The 13,464-nt window shown below is 42.0% G+C and overlaps 1 pseudogene; it reads left to right on the plus strand.

The window, feature by feature from the left end:
- The first annotated feature begins 8,719 nt into the window (after nt 1-8,719).
- The window catches only part of LOC123830590, a 29,153-nt pseudogene continuing 24,408 nt past the window's right edge, over nt 8,720-13,464 (plus strand).

A 13,464-nucleotide genomic window follows, 5' to 3' on the forward strand; every position in this document is an offset into this window, starting at 1 on the left:
ATTTTACAGATGAGGACAGTAGGACACAGAATTATTGAGTGGCTTGCCCAAGGTTGCACAACTGGTAAACAGCAGAACAAGAATTAGAAGCTAGGTTTTTTCTCCCCAGATCCATTGCACCCCTGCTGCAAGCTATATTTACATAGTCTGTGTGTAAATAAATGTCTTGGATGTGACATAGGCAGTGTCATCAATTTCTAAATCAGTTTGAACTTATATCAGGGTCACAGGCATCAGCGGGCTCTACTTAGCTTCAAATGTCATAACACAGGTCATCAGGAAGAGCTGGGAGCAAAGGCAGTTCTTGACTCCTAAGGCCACGTCCAGTGCACAGTACTGTGTCACCATTCTACACTAAATGTCAAACTACATGCTGTAGATCATCAGCTAAAATTAAACATGGAAAAGACATATCAGCTCTCATTCCCACATTCCTTAGTGACTGGCCTTTCGTGGAATGAGGTAGCAGCTGAAACAGAGCAGAAAATAAGGATTAGGATTCAGAATCAGAAAGAAGAGATGAAGTTAATCATTAAATAGTGTAAGTTCATCAAGGATGGGAACTGGACTAATTCATCCTGCCACTTAGAATATCAATAAATGTTACACAGGTATGATTCTTAAAAGATCATTCTGGCAGCAAAAATGAGAACAAATCAAACAGGGATAAGACTAGAAAAAAGAAGACAAACTAAGAGACTTTTTTAAAGCCAAGCAAGCAGTAAGAAGAGTATAAATTTAGACAATGATAGCAGGGATGGAGAGTGGGAAAGATACCGTACTATATATTTATTAAGTAACATTTTAGAGTTAAGATTTTAAAACTCACTAAACAATGGAATTAAATAAGGAGGGAGTAAGTGGAGGCAGAGACAATACCAATAACTTATGTAACCGAATGATTATTTCAGTAATCGAGTTTTTTTCCTTTTTTTAAAAAAGGGAGAACAAAACCAGCTTGTGTTTCTCACTATTAAGTTTCCTTCCTTTACACAGCTGTTGGGAAATGTGTTTTTGTTTTTTAGTTTTGAGCAAAAATTATTTCCAATTTTTTCACAGCTGAGATTGTAGGTGTAAATTGCTTCAAAATGCGTTCTGTTGTCCCTGGTGTCCTGTTTCTTTTAGTTATTGCTGTCACTGTGGTTGTGTTTCTTAATTGGCAGTTGTCGGGCATCAAATAAAACATTTACACAGTACTGCCTTCTTAAGGGAAAACACAGACACATACAAAACACTTGACTATCCTTCACTGGCTGTAGAGAGAACAGAAGGTCAAGCTTCAATACGGGAAAAGTAAAATAAGACATAGCCTATTTTGTCCACAAACCCTTTCCTCTGTCTAGACAGCAAGAAAGTGAAATGTCAACTTTAGGAAAATTTGGCTAGGATTTTGAGGCAGAAAGGAGCTGGGGAAGGAAGAGAAAATATTTCAGGAGATGTAGACTCAGTCGGTAATTGTTCTAAGGAGGGAAAGGAGGAATACACTGGTCTTATGCTGCTTCTTTTGGCCCCTTGGAGACCCACTTCCCAGCTTCCCTGGGCTTTATACATTCCGTAAACATACTCCCTCCCTCTGCTGGGATGGACCTGTCATTCCCTTGTGCCCCACCTGTACTCTGAACAACTAACAGAATCTGGGACGCCTATTGCATTTACTAGTTCAGAGAGTCAGAGTGCCCCCGTGACAGTGGGTTCTTTGAGGACTTGATCACATGTGCATCCTTCAAACTTAGCACAATGCCTGATATGGACAGTATGAAACAGTGAGACAATGTGAAACAGTGGGAACCGCATAGGCAATCTGGATAAAAGGGTGAGGGGAAGCTGCTTTGCTGGAATTACAGTTTTTACATGTATTGTGTATTTATTTGAGTTGGCTTTGAGGAGTGAACAGAGACTATTATCAGACTGAAGAAAGTTTTTGGTTGCAGATATACAACAGTTCAGGTGATGGAAAGTTGAGGGTATAGGCATGGGAGAGGAGAGCTGAAGTGTGTGGGGAGGTATGGATTACAGGAGGCCTGGAAGTCGAGAGAGATTGTGAGGCCACCACACTAGATACTCATTTACGTGCAAGTTGAAAAATTGTTTGAATACATGAAAAAATTATGATGTAAAATCATTATAATAGCTATAAAATGGTTTTAAATTATGTATGGTATGATTTTGATTTTATAAAATATGTACATCTCTTTCCAGAAGACTATAAAGATATACAGAAAAATACTTGTAGTAAGTTTGTGATGTTGTGGTTAATTTTAATTTTTTCTTTATGCTTACTTTGTATTACCCAAACTTTTAATAAGTCACAGACATTGTATTTATAATTGGGGAAAAGACCATTTTGTGAAGGAATAAAAAAGAATGTAATAAAAAGTACCACTAGATAATTATATCAGCTCTGAATTTGATAGGCATGTGTCATTTATGTAACCATAATGCGCTGGCCTTCTTCCGGAGCTGGAATAAACAAGCATCACAGTTCAAACAGTGATACACTGTCAGACCCTCCTGTCCCAATCAGAAGCTCTGCTAGATGCCTACGCCCTCTTCCTCATTCTGGATCGAAGTCTCCACGTGAGCTGACACTGCAAACTTAGAGACCAGCCACCCTTGCCATGAATTTACAGTGAATTTATTCACTTCTTTTTTCAGGGAAGTCGCCTTCTCTGAGCCACAGTTGTGGGTCTAGCTCTAGATCAGATGCTAAGGATAGAGATCAGTCTCGCGTGGTTCTCATTTGCAAGCCGCTTAGACTCTGTCAGGAAACAGGACGTGTTGCTACACAGAGTGATCCATGCTAAACCAGAGGTAGGAAAGGTCCTGTGGGAGCACAGAGGAAGTACCTAAGCCAGCCTAGTGCCTGGGTAGAGCACGTTTCAGTCTGCACAGAAAACAGTCGCCCCTTGCTACGTCCACGGTTACCAGCTTGGCTCAAGCTTGCTCCGTTTCATGCTTGGATTACTACAGTAGCTTGGAGTTACCGACTCCAATAATTCCCCTCCCGCCCTGCCCCACCCCCGCTTCAACCTGGCCTTCATACCACAGTGAGAGCCTTCATATTTCTAAAGAAAAGATAAAATGTAACTCCTTACTTTTTGTGGCTCTCCTCTCCCTACCTCCAAATATGACACTGGTTTACTAAATTCATCTTATTGTTGATCCGTGTTACACCTTTGCTATTTTTTGCCCCCTCTATGTTGAATGTCTTGCCTCCTCTGTGTTCATCTAAAAAATACCTACTCATCTTTCCAGGTTCCCCTGAAGCATCTGTTATGTCTTCTATGAAAATTTTCTTGTTTTCTCTCCCAACGAGTTAGAATTACCATTCTCTCATTTAGATGGCTACTTGTAACATTTTCTTGCATTTACTGGATTCCATGTCTGTCTTTTTCATTAGATTATAAACTCTTTAAGGACAAGAGAACAATTTCATTCTTCTCAGTATCCCAAGTATTGATACCTAGCATAGGAGTTGGCATTTTCTGTAAAGTGTAAATGTTTTAGGCTTTGCAGGCCAGACATTCTCTATCACAACTATTTAACTCTGCCATTGTAGAGTGAAAGTATAAACGAATAGACATGACTGTGTTCCAGTAAAACTTCATTTACAGAACACGCAGCAGGCCAGATTTGCCTTCAAACTGTAGTTTACCGTACCTGACCTGGCGTATAATGCACAATAAATACCTAATGAGTTTCTTTTGAATGTAGAATGAAGTGGTAGATGCAGGATTTGTATCCTATTACATTCTGGAGCAGATGCTAATGGTTTCTTGTCCATATTTTCTTGGCATTCACAGCTACACACAAAAGGCCACTTACAGGGAGTAGCTACAGTTCTTTTCCTGAAGAGTTTTTTTTTCTCTCTCTCTCTTTCTGGCCAGAGAACACACTTGGCCTATGTGCAGGGCAAGGTGGGAGTTTCAGAGATTTAATGCCACCAGAAGTAGCTCGGAACTCAATGATGGGTGGTAAAGTGGTGAACAGTGCCCCAGTTCCTCACCCTCTCATTGGGATATCCTGAATGCGTCCTATACTATCTCCCAGAGTTCCCCAGCATAAATGAGTTCCAGTTGGCTATCCTGATGGTGCATACATTTTTGGCTTTCTTTACTCCCCTGTGTCACTACTGTACTCCCACCCAGGTTTCCTGATACCACATCCTAAATAAGTTACATTCCAACTCAAACCAAGATACATACTCATTCTACCACACCACAATGTTCAACCAGAAGACCCCCTGCTAAAATGTTTTTATTGCTTGTAAAAAACAACATTTAAATTATTAGTACCCCTAAAATATTGGCACAGAATAATCCAGCTATCATTTTAAAAAGAAGAGTGCTCTGAGAAACTGGAACATAGAATTGGCTCTGCTATAAACCAGCTGTGTGACCTTGGGCAAAACACTTAACCTCTCAAACAAAGAGACTTTGTTCATTTTCTGAAAAATAGAGGCAATGTCACTCATTGGCTTTTTATGAAGGTGAAATAAGGTGTTAAGAAATGTCTTACCAAGTCCTCTAAATGGAGCTCTAAGATGATTTTCTTTCCAAGTCTAAAAATCTTTTTCTCAGTCCTCATTCTCCTTGGCCTCTGATAATTTATTTCATTGTATCTGTACATAATGTTGTTATTCCTCATACTATTTTGTTCACTGTGTTTGTCACTGTACATAGCTCATTTTTTCATCTGTACTGCTAGCTTCCAAGGGTATGGACTTTGTCTTATACTTACTTATAATTAAGTGAAAATCATATATTTGAAAATGTCTTGAAGACTGCCAAGTGCTTTGTTGTCATTCATCTCATTCCCTCAACGTGTTCTGAGCACCCAGTGCAAACAGTCGCTGTGCCAGGCATCAGAGACACACTGAGAAATAAGATTTGGCCTCTGATTTAAGAGTTTAGTGAAGAAGACAGATTATGATGGTATGTAAATAAATTACCATTCAGGGAGACATGAGTTAGGGTAAGAGTATGGTGGAAAGACTTTGAGGGCCCCAATAACAGAGCCAATTTGCCTGAGAAAGACATTGAGGCAAAACTGGATCCCAGTTCCACCCTTTACTAGCAGGGAACCCTGGCCAAGATAAATACTTATTAACATTATAGACCTCATGTCCTTAACCTGGGCACTGAGAATACGAATATTTTCCACACAAAATCGCCCTGAGTGTTAAATAAGATAATAAATACGTGGTTCTTCTACATAACTGTTGCCCAACACAAGTACATTCCTTTTCTTCTTCCTAAGGAAGATAGGAAAGCCTTCCAAAGGGAAGGGCATTTGAGCTGAAACGTGACGCCTTTGCTTTCTTCCTCAGGGAAGAGAAACTAACACTTGTAAAGTGGCTACTAGGAATAGGTGCTTTTTCTGGGGTTTCCAGAATGAAGAAGGGCAGAATGTTCAAAGAGAACAGTATAGTAAAAACACAGCGGCTTGAGGCTATGTGTCGTGCAATTGGGAAATGGCATGTCCTTCCAGATGCAGTGGGCAGAGAGGAACCAGAGAACCCATGGTGGGAAGTGAGGCTAGAGAAGGCTGGATTAAATAGCTGTTTGCAAAATCCTCCTCCTCCTGATATCTACTCTTTGGATTTTAAATGTCCAACTAGCCCACAGAACTGCAGATACACTGTCTTTAGGCAGAAAGAAATTCTCACAGATCCACAGGGTTTTAATCCTTAAATGGGAGCATATCAGTTACAAAGATCTAACCGCCTATCTAATTCCCAAGACTACACAGTGATTTCCAAAACATGGCCTGTTGCATAATTTATGCACTCACTTTGTAGCTTTGTAATTAAATCTGCAGAGGATTTGGAAACACATGGCAATGCTGGTACAACTCCTTGCGTATGTATCTATACAAATACACCATGCAGGAATATAAAATTGATGGTTTTCAATCCTCCCTTCTCCTGTCTATATAGCTAATGATAGATTGTGTTACGATGCAATTAAGTGGACCCAAGGGGTGGGTGCAATGACAGGTAAAAAATTAAGAAGCATATGACCTTATTGACCCATATAGCACTTCCTGACCCGAATGCCTGTTGCAGTCAGGATCTGTACTGTACACTTCAGCTTTCTGCTCTGTAGTGTCCTCAACTGCTCCCTAGATCTGGGGAAAGAAGTGTAATAGTTACCAGAAGTGCAATAGTTAACTGTGTTCTAGCACTGTGTGGATAATTTCACATTCATCTTCCTGAGTGCTTATTTACTATATGCGAAGGGCTGTAAGCACACAGTAGATAACAAATCAGACTTGATTTACCCTCATGTAGCTTCTAAGCATTTCAAATAATCCTTTTAACAACCCTTCAAGACTGAAATTTTAAAGGGAAGCAAATGGGAAGTAGGTGAGGTCAGTAACTGGCCCAAGAGCCAACTTATCCATTAGGCACAGTCGGCACAGTGCTTAGGGCCCCGGAAAATGTTGCACATATAATAATGAACTCAGCTGTGTTATATTTGCCAATGTAGTCATAAATATACCTTTAAATACTGTCTTATGGAGGGAGGGGCCTATAAAAGTCATAATACGACCCTGTTTGACCAAAGATTACACTGCTGGTAAGAGACAGAACAAACAAGGTCAGGCAGGCCTTGGTAAGCCTGACATCCCTTTTGATCAGATGCGTCTAGAGGATGGAAACTCTGCCTTTTCCTCTCCTGCTGCCTCGTTCATAGGGGTAGCTCAGTAAAGACCACATTAACGGGCACTGACTACATACAGATAACAATTACTGATACAGATAACTGACTAAATACAGAGAACAATTGACAGTACGTTGTTACAGATTGAAGAAGCCCCTGCAGATGCTGCAAAAATCATGTGGGCCTTTCCCACCTGGGAAATAAGCCTGTAAATGAAGTCTATGCATTTTATCAATTCATAGAATTTTTGGATCAAAAAATTAAAAGAGACATCTTTCTTTGCTTACAAAGATACGTGTCTTATACTATAAATCAGACTTCTGACAAATTTCCGATATGAGAAATAAGAACAAAAAATATGTAATTATGTTTAAAAGAAAATTTAAAAATGCATACATTTATTTACCTTTGACTCTGCTAGGAGACGAGAATATAAAAACAAAGAAGCTACAGTGGTCACTGCCCTTGAGGGACACAGGACCAATTTAATCTACTTGATTCACAGAAAATGAACAGACTGCAGGAATATTACCCAGGTGGTACAGGTGATTCCAGCTTATCAGAATGGAACAATAGAATTTCTCACACTATGAGCATAACAATGGTAGAGGTTATTGGTGCTAAGAGAGCACTCCTAGTGCTGACATGTCACACTCCTTTCAAAACCCTAAACCCCACCAGTTCCTGGAGCAGGGTTCTCAACTGGGGAACAAATTTGAGTCACCCCATAGGTGGGGGAGGTATTTGGCAATGTCTGGAGACTTTTTTACTTGTCACAACTGGGGAGGGGAAGTGCTATTGGCATCTAATGAGTAAAAGCCAGGGATGCTGCTGAACATCCTGCAATGCAGAGGACGGCCCCCCACCCCCAGCAACAAAGCATTATCTGGCCCAAAATGTCAATAGTGCCGAAGTTGAAAAACACTGGCTGGAAGAACGAAATCCAAATTCCCTCTGCTGGTAGGATATTTGCCAGCCCTATTCCCCGCTGTATCTTCAGCACCTAGCCCAGTGCCCGGCACAGAGTCGGAACTCAATAACTAGATATTGAATAGATGAATAGTGGGATGAAGGTGTTGTGAAGGCACTGGAATGAGAAAGCCCAAGTTCTAGTCCCTATTCCATCTCTGTGTGACCTTCCAAGTCACGTTTTCTCTCAGAACCTTAGTTTGTTCATCTGTAACGTGAGCATAATAGGACTGAACTCGCAAGACTGTTGTGAGGATTAAGTGATACAAGTCCTGTTAAGTGCCTGGGGCAGTGCTTAGCACACAGTATAATAGTGAACACGAATGAATAGTTGGCGCCTTCCTTTTTCCCTCTTACAGCCTGTTTCCTCACAATAGGAGAAATAATGCTGGTTACATAGTTTTGGGTTGTTGTAGAACTGATAGTCTTTTTCTCAACTCTGGGCTTTTGTCCATAGTATTTCTTTTGCTCCTCTCCCCTCTTGCCCATTTCTTCTCTGCTTGGCTAATCTCAGTGTCACTCCCTCCAGGAAGCCTTTCCTGAGGTCCCATTCTGGAACAGTGCTTCTTCTGAGCCCCCTCAGGCCTTAGGTGTTTCTGTTAAAATAAACAGACATTACACTGCTATTGTTCTGCATAGGCCCAGTGGATGGAAAGAAGGAAGAAAGGATAGAGGGATAGAGGGAAGACAGTGATGAAGGGCCAGAAAGGTGGTGGAAGGAAGCATGCGAGAGTACTTTGAAACTGGCTACACCAACACTGAGCCGGCTTACAGTGACCCCAGGGGCCAGCCTCAGCTGGCCTGCCACTCCCCTACTCCCTGGGGACCCTACCCTACATCTCCCTCAACCCTTAGTGTGGCCCTCCCACCTCCATCCTACAGCACTCTTAGCACCTGGTTGCCAGCCATTGGCTGGGTCCTTGTTAGGCCCAAGGCCTCAGATGAGAGGCAGTCAGGTACAGGATACAGATGATCTCAGCCCCTACCCTAGGGTCCAGGCAGAGGTGTTTGCAGTAAGACGAAACACCTGGCCAGGCTTGTGGCTCTCTGAGGCTGTGCTTAGGGACACTGGGCTCCTCCACAGGATGAAAGGGCTGCTGCTGCTGGCCACCTGCACCCTGGGCATGCAGGTGCAGTGCCAGGTCTATCTGCACGAGGAGTTTGAAGATAGGGGTAAGAGGCCTGGCTGGGGGCAGGGAGTCCCTGGGTCTCCAACCAGTTGTGGAGGGTGGAGAGGGTGGGTGAGGAAAGACCAGGTCTTACCTGCTCCTTGTCAACCACCTGCCTCAGTGGTTTGTAGTTCAAATTTCTGCCCCTTCCTAGCTGCTACCCTGTCTGCATTTCACTTCCCTTCTCTATAAAACCAGGACAACAACATGGACCTTGCAAACCTCTTCTGAGAATTAAATGAGATAAGGTATGGAAAGCATTGTCTCTACACTATAGTAGATGTGCAATAAGTGTTTGTTCCTTGCATTCTAAAACACAAGTGAACTATAGAGGGAAAATGTGAGCACTAATTGTGATTGTGAAATTTTTAGTGTTTCATAAAATAAAGCTCAGAGGATTTTGGAGGTCACCTTGACCAGCCCCTTCCCTGGAATGCCACAGGAAACATTAGAGAATTGTATCCTTACTTACCTAAAGACAGATGTTCAATGGTGCTGTTTCAGACTGCCAAATACTGCGTGTGTGTATGTGTGTGTGTGCAAAATTTGATATTTTGGAAGTGTGGTGGATAAGGCACTTGCCTAGGAATCAGGATTTTTAAAATCTGGGTCTGCATTCTACCTTCGAAGCTTGGATAAGCACTTTCCCCTTTCTGGGACTCCATTTCCCATTCTGTGATACATGTAGTGTGGTACTGAGAACAAGGTGCAAAGGTGGTACAGAGGAAGGGGGTAATAAGCCCAGGAAGGTTTCAGGAAGAAGGTGAAACCCAAGCAGCATTTTGAAGGAAAGATAAGAATTTATCAGATGGGCAGGGATGGAGACAAGGGTGTTCCAGTCGAAAAGAACAGCAAGTACAAGGGTTCCAGGTATGACACCGCCAGCAGTGGCATCTTCTGGGGACTGAAAAGTGTGGAGGGGAGGGCAGTTAAGATGAGGCTGGGGAGCAGGCTAGGGCTGGATCAAGGGGGCTAAGGAGCTTTGCCTTGTGCTGAGCAGTGGAGAGCTAGCGAAGCTGGTAACCAGTGGAGAAACAAGATCCTGCCTGCGTGTTAGCAAGAGCACTCCGGCAACAATGCGGAGGATGTCCCATGAAGCTAACCAAACTTGAGATTGGAGACAGGCATCTGGGAGGCTATGGTAATTTTCTTGGTAAAAAGCAGAGAAGCCTGGATGAGGTGGGTGGGGTGGGGGTTGGAAGGGTCTCTGTATGTTGGGGGTTGACATAGAAGAGGGGAAGACAGGAGAGATGTTTAGGAGCTGGCTGAAGAGTGGGATGCATGAAGCAGCTTCACTGACTGGCTGCAGAGGAATCTTTTGACAAGACACAAGCCCCTTGGAAGAGCAGGTTGGTGGTCCCCATTTCCTGATTGATCTCAGCCATCCTTTGCAGTGAACCCTGTGAGGCTAAGCTTAACTGCTAGCTCTTGCACCCACCTGCTTGCCTGGGGTGGCTGTACTTACACCTCAGTTCCTCCTCTGAGAAGGCAGAGAACATGCACAGACCAGCAGTCCCTTCCCGCAGGACCGAACTCCTTTTGCCCAGTGTGGCAGGAGCGAAATGCCTAAGGTTGTTGTCGACAACATTTCTGAAATACTCCTTGTAACCAAAGAAGAAGGGGTTTCAGCCCCAAGCCCAAGACAGTTGATGAGGCCCAAATCGTGAACAACCTCTGTGACCTACAAGAACCCTGCCTACCTCTCCGATCTTACCTCTTTCTCTTCAGGAGGTTTACTCCTCCTCATCATTCAGTTTCTGCTGAAATGTCTCCTTCTTGGATGGGCTTTTTTTATTTGCCCTATCAAAAAATTTCTCCCCATATACAGTTATACTCTATCCCTTTATATGAATTAATTTTTTAAAAAATTGACCTTTTGCAATATTGTCTATATGTAGTAAGATGTACCCATTTAAAATGTATCAACCATTCATTGAATGTTGAAAAATGTATTCACCTGTTCACCACCACCACCACCACAATTAATATATAGAACATACAAGACATGACCCCTAAAAGTTCCCTTGTGAACCTTTGCATGCTTAATTTTTTAGAATACTTTTCATTACATGATACATTTTTTGTTAGTATGTTTATTCATTGTCTATCTCCTTACTCTTAGATTAGCTTTCTGAGAAACACAGTGCTTCTCTGTTGTGTTCATTGCTGTATCTGCAACTCTTATAGCAGTGCATAGAACAGGCACACAGTAGGTGTTCAAAAAATTTTTTTTGATTAAATGAATGGATGAATTTTTCCCGGAAATGACCTTTCCAGAGATCAGAATGCTCATAATAGCCAAGACAAACACTTCCTAGTAGTCAGAGACCCAGAAAACCAAACACAACAAGTCACAGTTTAATCTTTGTTGAATGCCTATTGTGTGCAAGTGGATTTTTCTTTATCTGTCAACAATTCTATCAGGAAGATGCTATTTTCTTTCACTGGTGAGGAAACTGATCAGAGAGGTTGAGTGACTTTCCCAAGGTTACACAGCTTGTGTCAAAAGTGGTTTGGAGGCCAAGTAAAGCAAAGTCTAGAAAAGCATTCATTGCATTTTATAGTTAGGAGACCATTTGGTGACTCAGTGGAGGGGTGGGGGTAGGAGGCTGACTACAGTAGGTTGGAGGGTGGAGGAGGAGCTAGGAAATGAATAGACTGTGTTTGGGCTACATTTTGGAGCATTCTGGTTGAGAGAGGAAATACAGTAGGTAATTTGGGGTACAAAGGTGAAAGTTTGGATGACACAGGTGGGAATTTTGCAGAAAGGCAAAAGGGTGAGAGATTTGAGAGGAGTGAGGAAGGTGAGGGATCCACATCTCTTTCAACTTTACTACCTTGCTCTTGGTACAGTAGCTGACACATAGAATATGTTCAATGAAAATTTGTGGAAAGAAGGAAGGAGGGTGGGATGAAGGAAAGACTGTGAGAGTTAGACAGGAAGGAGCTAACTGACTGGAAAGAAATGAAGGGGATAAGAGGTGCACTCGCAATGAGCTTGCGAGTATGAGAACTGGAAGATAGGAGAACACAATCATGGGGAGGGGAGTTTAAATGTGAGATTTCAGAGGTGGAGTAGTCTCCGGTGATGATAAAAGGTATCAAATTGACATTAAAGATTTCAAGTTATATATAAGGTATATATTGTCACTATGTAAAATATATTTGTGCATAGAAAAAAATAGGAAAATACAAGGTCTGTCTGGCAAAAGCCCTGTCATTGTTATTATAACAAGAATGGTTTTTGTGACATCAGTGTAACCTGGCAGCCAAGGAGAGTGGACTGGAATGTGCATGCATGAACAATGACGACTTCTGGATATCTTCTGGAAAGACTTCTTATACCAAAATGAAAATGGTAAATAATGGAACTTCAGATAACTTTAATTTTTTCTTTATTTTTTACTTCATTTGCTATAATGAGCTTCTGTTATTCTTAATTTTTTAAAAAATGTTAATAATTAAGAAAACCATTCTGTCTTTTCATGGAACTGAATTTTCTCCTGTTGAACTCTAGTTTCTACACCTAAGCTGTATCTGATGCCTTAAGTAACCTTTTCAAAGCACGGTATTGCTCACTATGCAATGATGCTTTACTCACTTTAATCTTCACCTCAGCTCTTCAAAGCAGTTACTGTTTTCCCAGTCTACAGACATAACTGAGCTCAGAGAAGTTGAAAAATTTGTCTGAGATCACAGAGCTATTAAATGGCAAAGCTAGGGCCTGAATTGGTATGGATCCATGGGTTAGGGGTTGTCCTGCAGACTGAAGGGTCACTGGTTCAATTCCTGGTCAGGGCACATGCCTGGGTTGTGTGCCAGATCCCTATTTGGGGGCGTGTGGGAGGCAGCCGATTGACATTTTTCTTGCACATTGATGTTTCTCTCCCTCTCTTTCTCTCTTCCTCCCTCTCTAAAAACAAATAAGTATCTTTAAATTTAAAAAAAATGGCAAAGCTAGGATTTGAACCCAGGATTGCATGAAATTAAACTGATTTTTCTTGCATTATTCCTGCTGCCCACCCCACTACCTCCCATGAGTCCCTTAAATTGAAGGCCTCCTGGCTCACATTTCAAGTACTTAGCAACCTCCAGGAAGGTAAATCTTAAGATTCTCTGAATGTCAGAACTGAAAAGGCAATGAGAGCTTAACTAGCCCTAAAGGGCCTTCTTCTCCCTGTTCACAGGTGAGAAAACTGAGGTCCAGAGGGAGGATATAATATAACAGAGTCATTAAATGGGTTCGTGGCAGAGTATGATTCAGGCTCCTTTCTTTCTGCTGTTTTCCCAGACTTTCTAGGCCACAGGGAAGCTCAGCAACCAGAGGGTGTGCCAGGGCTTTAAAATTCAACCTTCTCATTGTACAGATGGGAAAACAGACCTAGAGAGGAAAGGTGGTTTCCCAAAGTCACACAGTGACTCAGTGGCAGAGAGGTTTGTTGAATCCAGGTCTCTAATCTCCGTAAAGAATACACTGACCACTACTGCTAGCTGCCAAGTGTCACATGGCCAGTAGGTAACACTACCAGTAGCCTCAGGGACAACATGAGCTTTTGGATTCCCAGGCCTTACATAGGTTACTAATTTTCATTGAAAACGGTAGACAAAATGTTGGCACCCGAAAAGATAAGCTTTAGTTTATCTTCAACCTACATTAAACT

Source organism: Phyllostomus hastatus, unplaced genomic scaffold (assembly GCF_019186645.2).
Source record: "Phyllostomus hastatus isolate PE091 unplaced genomic scaffold, TTU_PhHast_1.1 phas_contig_147, whole genome shotgun sequence".
Classification (NCBI taxonomy): Eukaryota; Metazoa; Chordata; class Mammalia; order Chiroptera; family Phyllostomidae; genus Phyllostomus; species Phyllostomus hastatus.